Below are 11,125 nucleotides of genomic sequence, written 5' to 3'. Positions count from 1 at the left end.
TTTCTTTCCCTAGCCTATGGTTGTCACACAGTGCTGAACACATAGTAATAGCTGATTTGTTGAGCATCTATTATGTACCAAAGCACTCTGCTAGGTGTTTTGTATAATTTATTACAATTTCTACTTCCCAACAACCACCTGAGGAGGAGCTATAATTATCTCCATCTGACAGGTGATGTAACTAAGTTCAGAGAGGTTAATTTACTTGTCCCAAATCACCAGTAGGTGCCTTTGCTGGAATTTGAATGCCTATCTGTCTGACTCCCAAGTTTTCTTCTTACCTTTTGGTTTCTTAACTGAGTCACAGCATTATCTCTGTCCACCTAATTAAATCTCCAAGGAGTCCTAGCTCCCTTTTCAGTGGTCCCTGGGCATGACAGGAGTGGAGAAGTGGTAGGGGTGGGGTCTTGATGACTTCCGGGATGCTGGCTAGAATGGCAGGGAGGCAGCTAACCAAAAGCTCCTTGGCCCCTGCACCTTTTTTTTTTTTTTTTTTTTTGCGGTATGCGGGCCTCTCACTGTTGTGGCCTCTCCCGTTGCGGAGCACAGGCTCCGGACGCGCAGGCTCAGCGGCCATGGCCCACGGGCCCTGCCGCTCCGCGGCACGTGGGATCCTCCTGGACCGGGGCACGAACCCGTGTCCCCTGCATCGGCAGGCGGACCCCCAACCACTGAGCCACCAGGGAAGCCCCCCTGCACCTTTTATGCCCTCAAACCATGATACCTGGCACATAGTTGGTACACAATAAATATATATTTACTAGAATAGCACTGATGCTCTCTACCTTATATTATAGTACTTGGTTACATACTGTTTTGTGTTAATGTCTTCTATCCCTTCTTCTGTGTAAATTGTATCTCCTCAAAAGAATATAACAGCAAAAGACTAGCAAACTGGGACTTCCCTAGTGGTGCAGTGGTTAAGCATCTGCCTGCCAATGCAGGGGACACGGGTTCAAGCCCTGGTCCGGGAAGATCCCACATGCCGCGGAGCAACTAAGCCCGTGCACCACAACTACCAAGCTTGTGCTCTAGAGCCCGCGAGCCACAACTACTGAGCCCATGTGCCACATCTCCTGAAGCCCGCACACCTAGAGCCCATGCTCCGCAACAAGAGAAGCCACCACGATGAGAAGCCTGCGCACAGCAACAAAGAGTAGCTCCCGCTCACTGCAACTAGAGAAAGCCCAAGTGCAGCAATGAAGACCCAACACAGCTAAGAATAAATTAAAAATAAATAAATTTATATTAAAAAAGACTAGCAAACTGTTATTAGCAACATAGAAATGATTATACATGAAGTGGAGTCTGTAAGGTTGCAAGGTTGGTTTAATATATGAAATCAATCAATATAGTACTCAATATCAATAAAATAAAGACAAAATCACATGAGCATCTCAATAGAAACAAAAAAAGCATTTGACAAAAATCCACCATATTTTCATGATAAAGACCCTCAATAAACTAGTAATAAAAGGGAACTTACTCAACCTGATAAAGGGTATCTACAAAAACCCCACAGCTAACATCATACGTAATAGTGAGAGACTAAGAGCTTTTGCCCTAAGATCAGGAACAAGATAAGGATGTTTATTCTTGTCACTTCTGTGCAACATTTTACTGGAGGTTCTAGCCAGGGTAGTTAGGCAAGAAAAAGAAATAATAGACATACAGATTGGAAAGGAAAAAGTAAGACTATCTCTATCCACATATGATCTGATCTTGTACATAGAAAAGCTCAAGGAGTCCTCAAAAAAGAAAAAAACAAACAAAAACTATTGTACTAATAAATGAATTCAGTGAGATTGTAGAATACAAGATCAATATACAAAAATTAATTGTATTTCAATGCTCTAGCAATGAACAATATGAAAATAAAATTAAGAAAATAATTGTATTTATAGAAGCACCAAAAATTAAAATATTATACTTAGGAATAAGTTTTTTTAATGTGTAAAATGTATACACTGAAAACTATAAGACATTGTTGAAAGAAATTAAGATCTAAATGAATGGAAAGATACCCCATGTTCATGAATTGGAAGAATTAATATTGTTAAAGTGGCAATATTTCCTAATTAATTTACAGATCAATGCAATCCTTAATCAAAATCCCAGATGGCTCTTTTGTAGAAATTGACAAGCGTATCCTGAAATTCACATGGAAATGCAAGGGACCAAGAATATCCAAAAGATCTTGAAAAACAGGAACAAAGTTGGAGGACTCACACTTCCCAATTTCAAAAGTTACTATACAGCAACAGTAATCAAGATAGTGTGGTACTGGAATAAAGGATAGACATGTAGATGAAAGGAATAGGGCTTCCCTGGTGGCACAGTGGTTAAGAATCTGCCTGCCAAGGCAGGGAACACGGGTTCGAGCCCTGGTATGGGAAGATCCCACATGCTGTGGAGCAACTAAGCCCATGTGCCACAACTACTGAGGCTGCGTGCCACAACTACTGAAGCCCGTGTGCCTACAGTCCATGCTCTGCAACAAGAGAAACCACAGCAATGAGAAGTGCGCTTGCCACGGCAATGAGAAGTGCGTTCACCACAGCAAGGAGTAGCCCCAGCTCACCACAACTAGAGAAAGCCCACGTGCAGGAATGAAGACCCAACACAACCAAAAATTTAAAAATAAAATAAAATTAAATAAATAAAAGAAAGGAATAGAATTGATAGTCTAGAAATAAACCCTGGACATTGATTTTTCAACACAGCTGCCAAGACCATTCAACAGGGGGAAGAATAGTCTTTTCAGCAAATAGTGTTGGGACCCCTGGATATCCACACATAAAAAACTGAACTTTGTAAACCCCCTTTTTAATAGTCTATACAAAAATTAGCTAAAATGAAAAAAAAATTAGCTAAAATGGAGCATAGGCCTAAATGTAAGAGCTAAAACTATAAAATTCCTAGAAGAAAACATATGAGTAAATCATTGTGGCCTTGGGTTAGGTAATGGTTTCTTAGATATGACACCAAAAGCATAAGTGACATAAGAAAGAACAGACAAATTGAACTACATCAAAATTTAAAATGTTTGTTCTGTAAATGACATCATCAAGGCAAGAAGTAAAAAGCTAACTAATAGAACAGGAGAAAACACATGCAAATCTTATATCTGATAAGCGACTTGTATCCAAAATATATAAAGAATTCTTACAACTCAGCAAAAAAAAGAGACACATAACCTAAATTAAAAATGGGCAAAAGATTTGAATAGACATTACTTTAAGGAAGATATACAAATGGCCAATAAACATATGAAAACTTCCTTAACAGCATTAGTCATTACTTAAATGCAAATCAAACGCACAATGATTCTCCAAAAGATTAAACATAAAGTTACCACTCAACCCAGCAATTGCACTCCAGATGTATACTCAAAAGAATGGAAAACATGTATTCAAACAAAAACTTGTACATGAATGTTCATAATATCAAAAGGTGGAAACAACTCAAATGTCCATTAACTGATGAACAAATGAACAAAATGTGATATATCCATGCAAGGGAATATTATTCAGCCATCAAAAGGAATGAAGTACTGATACATGCTACAACATGGATGAATCTTGAAAACATTATGTTAACTGAAAGAAGCCAGTTACAAAAGACAACACGGGGGCTCCCCTGGCGGTGCAGTGGTTGGGAGTCCGCTTGCCGATGCAGGGGACACGGGTTCCTGCTCCAGTCCGGGAAGATCCTACATGCCGCGGAGCGGCTGGGCCCGTGAGCCATGGCCGCTGGGCCTGCGCGTCCGGAGCCTGTGCTCCACGGTGGGAGAGGCCACAGCAGTGAGAGGCCCGCGTACTGCAAAAACAAAAAACAAAAAACAAAAAAAACACCACGGTATATGATTCCATTTATATGAAATGTCTCGAATAGGCAAATCTATAGAGACAGAAAGTGGATTAGTGATTACTTGGTTATTTGGGCTGGGTAGTGACTGCTAATGCATATGGGATTTCTTTTTGGGGTGAAGAAAATGTTCTAAAATTGTGAATATTTTAAAAACCATTATATTGTACACTTTAAATGGATGAGTTTTAGGGTAGGTGGATTATAACTCGATTATATCTCAATAAAGACTATAAGGGCAGGCAATGAGAAGGCAGGCAGGAAATGTGTCTTATACCTCATGGCCTCTCTACACTCCTCAGATAGTCTGAGGCACATAGTACGTGCTCAATAAATACTCAATGTAAAGGAGATAGTTTCTTTGCAGAGAAGAAGCAATAGTGATTCCTGTTAAACCTGTTGGGGATGTGTAGAAATAGGAAGAGACCCTCCCCCCGCAGGCCCCATTGCCAAAGAATCAAAAAAGATCAAATAAAACAAGGTCCCCAAAACATAAGACTAATTTTTAAAAAAAATCACATTTCAAAGATAATGACACAAACTTTGTTTCAAGTACAAAGAAACGGAATACAGAAGCTCTCTGCCTACAGGGAATATTTGAACAATAAACATTTAAGCAAAAACTTCCTTCCTGCAGACAAGGAAACTGGTAAACTCCAGGAATGCTTTCGTAGGGACTACATTCTAAACCCAAGATTGTTTTGTTCTCCTCCCCTTTGAGAGCTTACCTAGTCCAAAGTCACAGTGAAGGTCATAGTCCGTGACCCTGTCTTGGAGCTGAAGTAAGCTGGGAAGTAGTTTCTCCCTAAAGTCAGTAAGAATTTATGCCAGGGGCTTTATATAGAGGTCAGTTTTGTTTATTTTATTGTGAGAGGGATCAGGATTGAAAAAATGATTCTACTCTGAAGCATCTGGGAATTTTTCTTCAGTTGTGAAAACCAGGATTGATCCCGATACTTAGCTTCTTCATTACAAGTTACATAGTCTCAGATGATGCTTAGGAGTTTATATGAAACCTGGAATAGGCTCCATAACCTGGTCTGATCTGGGGGAAGAGTTGAGAGTCCTTGGGTTCCCCCTTCATTCCATAGAGGTTATCACATCAAGAACAGGTTTAATGACTCTGAATCCTTAGGAGAGAGTCTGAAATGGTGCTATTGTTACCCAAGTTCATGTTGCAGTTTGACATTTCTTTAAACAAAGTAAACCAGTATTGGTAATTTAAGGCTGGGCTGGTCCTAAAAGAACAACTTGATATATATTCAAATCACTGATTTTGGTGTCCTAACCCCTGCCAAGGAGTAAGTCAGGTTTGTGGTACAAAGAGCATCTGAGAGCTGGGAGAGATCCATATAGGGTCACTGGTTTAGCATAGCTATCTCTCTGGGTGAAGAGACAGTAATAACCCCACTCGTAGCACTGTTTAAAATGTCACTCAGACTCAGGCAAACCACTTTCAAATGGGGATGATAACGTTAAAAGAAGCAGCCTCGCGATTTTTCCATTCCCTCTCTGAGAGGCACCAGCATCTTCGAACTGGCGACATCTCAGTGGTCTACATGAGGACTTTGGATGGATACAGCTTAGATATATGGTGAAGAGTATCTTGAAGTGAATAAACAGATTCATTTTCATTAATTTGTATTTCAACATTGCTGTATTTTCTGCTTGTCTTTAATGACCAGTTATGAACGTAATTAAATAATACATGACTAAAAGTAAAACAACGTAAAGTAAAATAAAAATAAAATTTTAAAAAGCAGCACACAACCTCCACACGGGATGATTTCCACTAAAATGTTGAGCATTTTATGAGCCCATGAAGGGCTGACTGCTGTTGCTGTGGCCCAAGGCGAGGCCAGAGAGAGGTGACAAATGCAGGAGGAAAGCAGGGTAGGAAGAGAGATTAAGGAGACAGACGCTGCACGGGGGAGAGGGAGAAGGAAGTTGGCAGAGAGGGAAAGGAAGTCCAGGATGGGCAGAAGAGGAACTGCAGGGGCAAGGATCTATCCTCAGTTCCAGAAGATTCCATGACAATGTAGGGAGGGCAGCACAGCCCAGTGCAGTGTGTCTGCCTGTCTAATGGGCCTGAGACACCACACCAGAGACATCCTGGCTGTGTTGACGGGCTCTTCAGCCCCTTCCTCTAGCTGGCCCACCTGACAGCCCACGTGGCCCAGACGTGGGCACTCATCCTTGAAAGGCAGATGCGAGGTAATGGTGGCTTCTGGGACTTGTCTCCTGCATCCAAGAGGACTTTTTCTTTGAGCCCACGGGATCTCTGATTGGTCCTTGGCTGGGAAAGCCCCTTCAGCCTGACCTCCCCTCCCCCATCCAGCAGCGTTCAGAAAAAGGATGAGAGGCCCCTGTCGGTCCCGTACAAATCCCATCCAAGCAACAAACCACAGTCCTTTGTCCAGACATGCACGTTAGTTTGAACCCACGGAGCCAGCGCAGGACTAGAAGATAAGGTAGTGTGCTCAACGTATGCAAGGAGAGAAGCAGGAACTGAAAATGTGCCCCAGAGCAGAGGCTGGGCTGCTGGACCGCTTCCTGCGGGTGATGCAATCGCTTCTGCTGCAGGTGGTGGCAGTGGTGGGAGTGTTTGCAATTAAGAGAGGCTGGAATTCACCTCGCTAGGCTGCCTCGGGCTTGGCCTTCCTGTTCTGGGGGCACTGGGGACAGTGTGTTATTGAGGGGGAAGGGGAGTGAATCCTGCCTGTGGGGAGGGGTTGGGTGTGTCTTTAAGGCCGTAGATAAGGGGGTGTGAGCGCTGGCTTCCATGCCAGACAGATGTGACCTTAAATCACATCTGAGGGTTCTGTTGCCTGTCTTTGGAGAAGGGACCTTAGCTTCCTTGAATGTAAAATGGCACTGATGGTGATAGATCCCTCTTGGCATTGTTTAGGATTAAATGAACTGTCTTTTGCCATGTGTCTGGCATTCAGTAGATGCTCAACAGGTGAGAGTTGTTTTGATTATAGCCCAGGGACCTAAGGCAGGATTGGTTTAAGAGGCTGGCGTTGCCCCTCCTGAGCCAGCGTGTTTACCCAAGTTATGCCACCTCTGAATCTGTAGGGGCAAGGATGGAAATGTGAGTGCTGGAGGGTCACTTGTTGATGGCAGAGCTGGGAACTGAACATCTAGTCTAGAGCTCTTTCTACTCAACCTGATGATAGGTGGGCTTTAGGAACAGGGAAGTGGGGCATCAGGCATTTCCAGGATGCTCTGTGCAAAGAAAGGCAAGGCCACTTCCAGGGATGCTCAGCCTCCCCGGGAAGCGGGTTTCCCTTAGCTCGTGCGGTTGCAGCTCTTCCTGCCATACCTTCCTCCTGCCCCCAGTTTCTCTTTGAGCTTGTGTGTAGGTGTGTTGATGAAGGTTCATGTGTGGGAAGAAAGGGTGCAGATATGCTCAAGGATCGCCCCCAGGGATTGTATCTGCACCTTTAGCCCTTGGTGTGGAGCCTAGCACATGACAGGTGCTTGGTAAATGTTTGGTGAACTCACATCTGGGTGAGTGAGCCCCTCGCTCATTGTCAGATAGTGGCCCTCTCCCATTCCAGGACAGCAGGGGCAGAGGGCTTGGCTGGGAAACAGCTGATCCAACTCACTTCTCAGCCCAGAGCCTCTTGAACACCAGATTCAAAACCTGAGAGGCTCTAAGCCCAGAAAGAACGGGTCCCCAGCTCTTCCGGTGGCAGGTTTCCTTGATAGCAATTGATTGTTCTCTGGCCTCAGCTGGAAATTTCTGAGATGTCCTTGCCAGTCCCAAGGAGAAGTATGTGCTAACATACTAATGTAACTTTGCCCAGGAAAGAGGCTGCATCCTGGGGGATGTAGAGTAAAAGGAAGAGTATTTTGATTGGATTTCTTCATTCCTTGGCAGGATAAAGCCAACTTCTTTTCCATGGGCTGGGCAGGCTGAGTCCTGGACTGGGCAAGAGTTGAGGACACTTCCCGAGGGCCATGCTTGTAGTTCTTCTGTAAATTTGCCTCCACAGACTTAGTAAATTCCGTCACATGCCAAGCCTGGAAAAGGGTGGTCCGAGGGTACCAAGATGTTGATGGCATCACCTTTGCCTCCTGAGAGGAGCTTCTGCTGGTGAGAAGAAACTCAGGTAAGGCCAGCCATGCTAAGAGGCCAAGACAATGTAGATAGGACATTTATGGAAAATCTTCCACTGCAGCTTTTTCCCCACTCCCCAAACACAAAATTATTTATATTTTCTAAATGTGGAGATGTACATTCATTCACTCATTCAGCAAATATTTTTTGAGTATTCCCCCAAACAAAACTATGTGCTGCCTGTCATAAGCACGTGATCCCGGACTTCACCTAATCGCTTACGTTCCACTGGGCTTTCGCATGGTAGCCTCAGGCTCTGCATTTCCCTTTACATCCAGGTCTCTGAATTCCCAAATATTTTCTCTTTCGCGCCTGCTTTTTTGATTTGAATCCCACTCTCCAGTGATTGGTAAGGAGTGAGTTCACTGACTAGGAAATCAAGTCTCTCCACTTACTCAATTAGCAGAAGCCAATCTGTCTGTTCTGGTAGGTTCCACCCCACCCCCACCCCCGCTCCCCCCTGCGCCACACATGCGCGCATGCACACACACACACACACACACACACACACACACACACACACCTCTGCAACTCAGAAGAGAGGGTCTATTCCTTTGCAGACAGATGGAATGATGCACAGAGAGATAAATTCACTCTGTTAGAGCAAGTCCAGCAAGGGAGGACACCAAGCCTTCCAGGTTCCTGGCCTTTCTTACACACATGATCCCTCCCAGAGGGAGTTAAGAGGCAAGAGGGTCGAGCACTCTGGGTTCCTCCACCAAGATGCCCACCTTACCCATAAATCAGTTTCCAATCTAACCCCTCCCTTGGGGTTGAGTTACAAACCTCAGTAACCCCAGGGCAGCCTGCCTGGTAATTCCTATTATTCAGCTGTCAGCTGTTTTTTTAAAAACCTCCCTTCCCAGTGATCCCGTTACCAGAGTTTTAGAGCCCATTCCTTGTCTCAGAGAGAAACCCTATAGCCAGGTGAAACAATGGAGGGGGCTCCTGCCTGCTTTCTACAGGGAGCTGGGTTTTCTCTTCTGCTGAAAGCAGCCTCCCCTTAACTCTTTGCATTCCCTCCCCGATTGTCGGGAGTGGTGTGCCTCCCTCTCAGGCCTCCAGCCGACGCCTTTCGGAGTAACTTTGCTTTTCTCTGGGCAAAGTTTTGCCTCCTAGAGCCAGCATCAGTTAGCAGAGAAGAAAAACAAGCTGGGGCAAGGAGTGGGTAGAGAGAGAGAGAGAGAGAGAGAGAAGATTCTTCAAAACAACTGCTACTGTGGCTGCAAGGTACATTTGCTCTGAGCCCAGTCACAAGTCCAGGGTTCTTCTGTTCCTAGGGTGCTGCTCTTGGTAGGGGGCTCCGAGCCCAGATCTCCAGCCCAGCAGGTCCTGACATTGCGTAGTCTGCCCTGTGCTGGAAGGAGAGAAAGGGCACAGAGGGAGGGGTCTGCTTTGACAGTGATGAGAAGTGGGGAGTGAGGCTTCTGACCTCCCTGACCCCTTTATCCCTGACAGTGTTTTCTGGTCCCTCCTGCTCAGAAGGCTGGGCTCCTGCTGCTTGACCTTAGAGGCTGAGAGCACAGGAGGCCGAGCCACGGGGTGCCCTTCAGAAGGAACCCGAGGGAGCAGGCTGGGAAGGCCTGGGAGAGAGGACGGAGAAGAAATGTCACTAGAAGGTGTGACCCTTCTATCTTGCAACCTGCCCAGACCCACTAAGATGATCCCCTCTGCTCCCCAGCCTCATTCCCCTACAGTGGTGTATTTAAACCTTTTATAGAGTCACAGACCCCTTTGGGAAACTTTTGTAAGCCACAGAGCCACCCCCCACACAAAAATATCTGTGTGAACCCACAAACACCATTTAGCCAGTTTCAGGGGTTCACAGACCCTAAAGCTGAGGAGACCCTGGTGAGTCCAGCAAATACATGGATCCCAGGTTAAAACGTTTCTCTATCAGCTTCCTTGCCTGGCGAACCCAATTCCACCTTGCAGGGCTATGGTGAAGCAGACAGAGCTTTTGCAGCGCAGGTGGGTCGGGAGAATCAAGATGACCCCTGCCCCCTGGGGCCTGTGCTGCCCCAGAGGACAGACTCAGAGCTGGTTTGTCTTTCAGTTCTATTCCTGACCCTAAGTAATGCCCAGAGGCCCAACTGGCCTGCCTGAGATACTGGCCCAGGAGGAGAGCCACTAAGAAGAGTAGGATGCACAGAAGGAGGTGTGTGTGTGGCAAACATGGTGAGGGCTCCCCAGTGCCCTGCATGGAGGCTGGGCTTGGTCTTCTCATCTGCCCACATATGGCATGAGCGCTAGGTCACCCTGACCAGCTCTGACACTCCTTCTTGGCCAAGCCTCCTGGTAAAATAACATACCTCCTTTTGGCTCCGGCACCTTTTTTTTTTTTTTTTTTTTTTTTTTTTTGCGGTACTTGGGCCTCTCACTGCTGCGGGCCCTCCCGCTGCGGAGCACAGGCTCCAGACGCACAGGCCCAGCGGCCACAGCCCACCGGCCCAGCCGCTCCGTGGCACGTGGGATCCTCCCGGACCGGGGCATGAACCTGTGTCCCCTGCATTGGCAGGCAGACTCCCAACCACTGCGCCACCAGGGAAGCTGCTCCGGCACCTCTTTCTGGACATCTGTCAACTTCTGTGGGGACTGGGCTGATGGCCAAGCTTGACTTTCCCCCTTTTCCCTTTTCCCTCTTCTCCATCCTTTTGGGGACAGTTTTTCCTATTCTAGCAACCACAGCCCTCATGCCTTGTCCACTCTGTTTCAGGTACCCTTCAAGGGAGCTAGGGAAAGAATTGGTAGGAAAAAGGTACAAGGAGACTTCAGACTCCACTGAGCTAAGAGTTCCAGCTCCACTTAGCTTAAATCTGTCTGAGTTTACAACCCAGAAAGAGCATCTTGGTGGTCAGAGCACTGCCAGTCCCCACTGTCCCCTGGGTCAGGTCCCATCATTGATCACCTAATCTGTTGCAGGGACTGCTCCCTCTCACTGATTTCTGGTCTCTTCGTTTATCATTCCTCAAGTCCAGGCTTGGTCAAGTGAGTCATCTTCTATAAAATCTTTGCTGTCTCCCCTTTGCCTCCGGAATAAAATGCAGACTCCCCAGCCTACCATTCCAGGGACACTTCTGTAATCTGATCTGAACCTCCCTGCCCATGCCCACCCTTCCTCAATCCGGGTGT

The sequence above is a fragment of the Delphinus delphis genome, chromosome 2 (genome assembly GCF_949987515.2).
Source record: "Delphinus delphis chromosome 2, mDelDel1.2, whole genome shotgun sequence".
Classification (NCBI taxonomy): domain Eukaryota; kingdom Metazoa; phylum Chordata; class Mammalia; order Artiodactyla; family Delphinidae; genus Delphinus; species Delphinus delphis.
Note: the sequence above shows the minus strand (reverse complement) of the source record.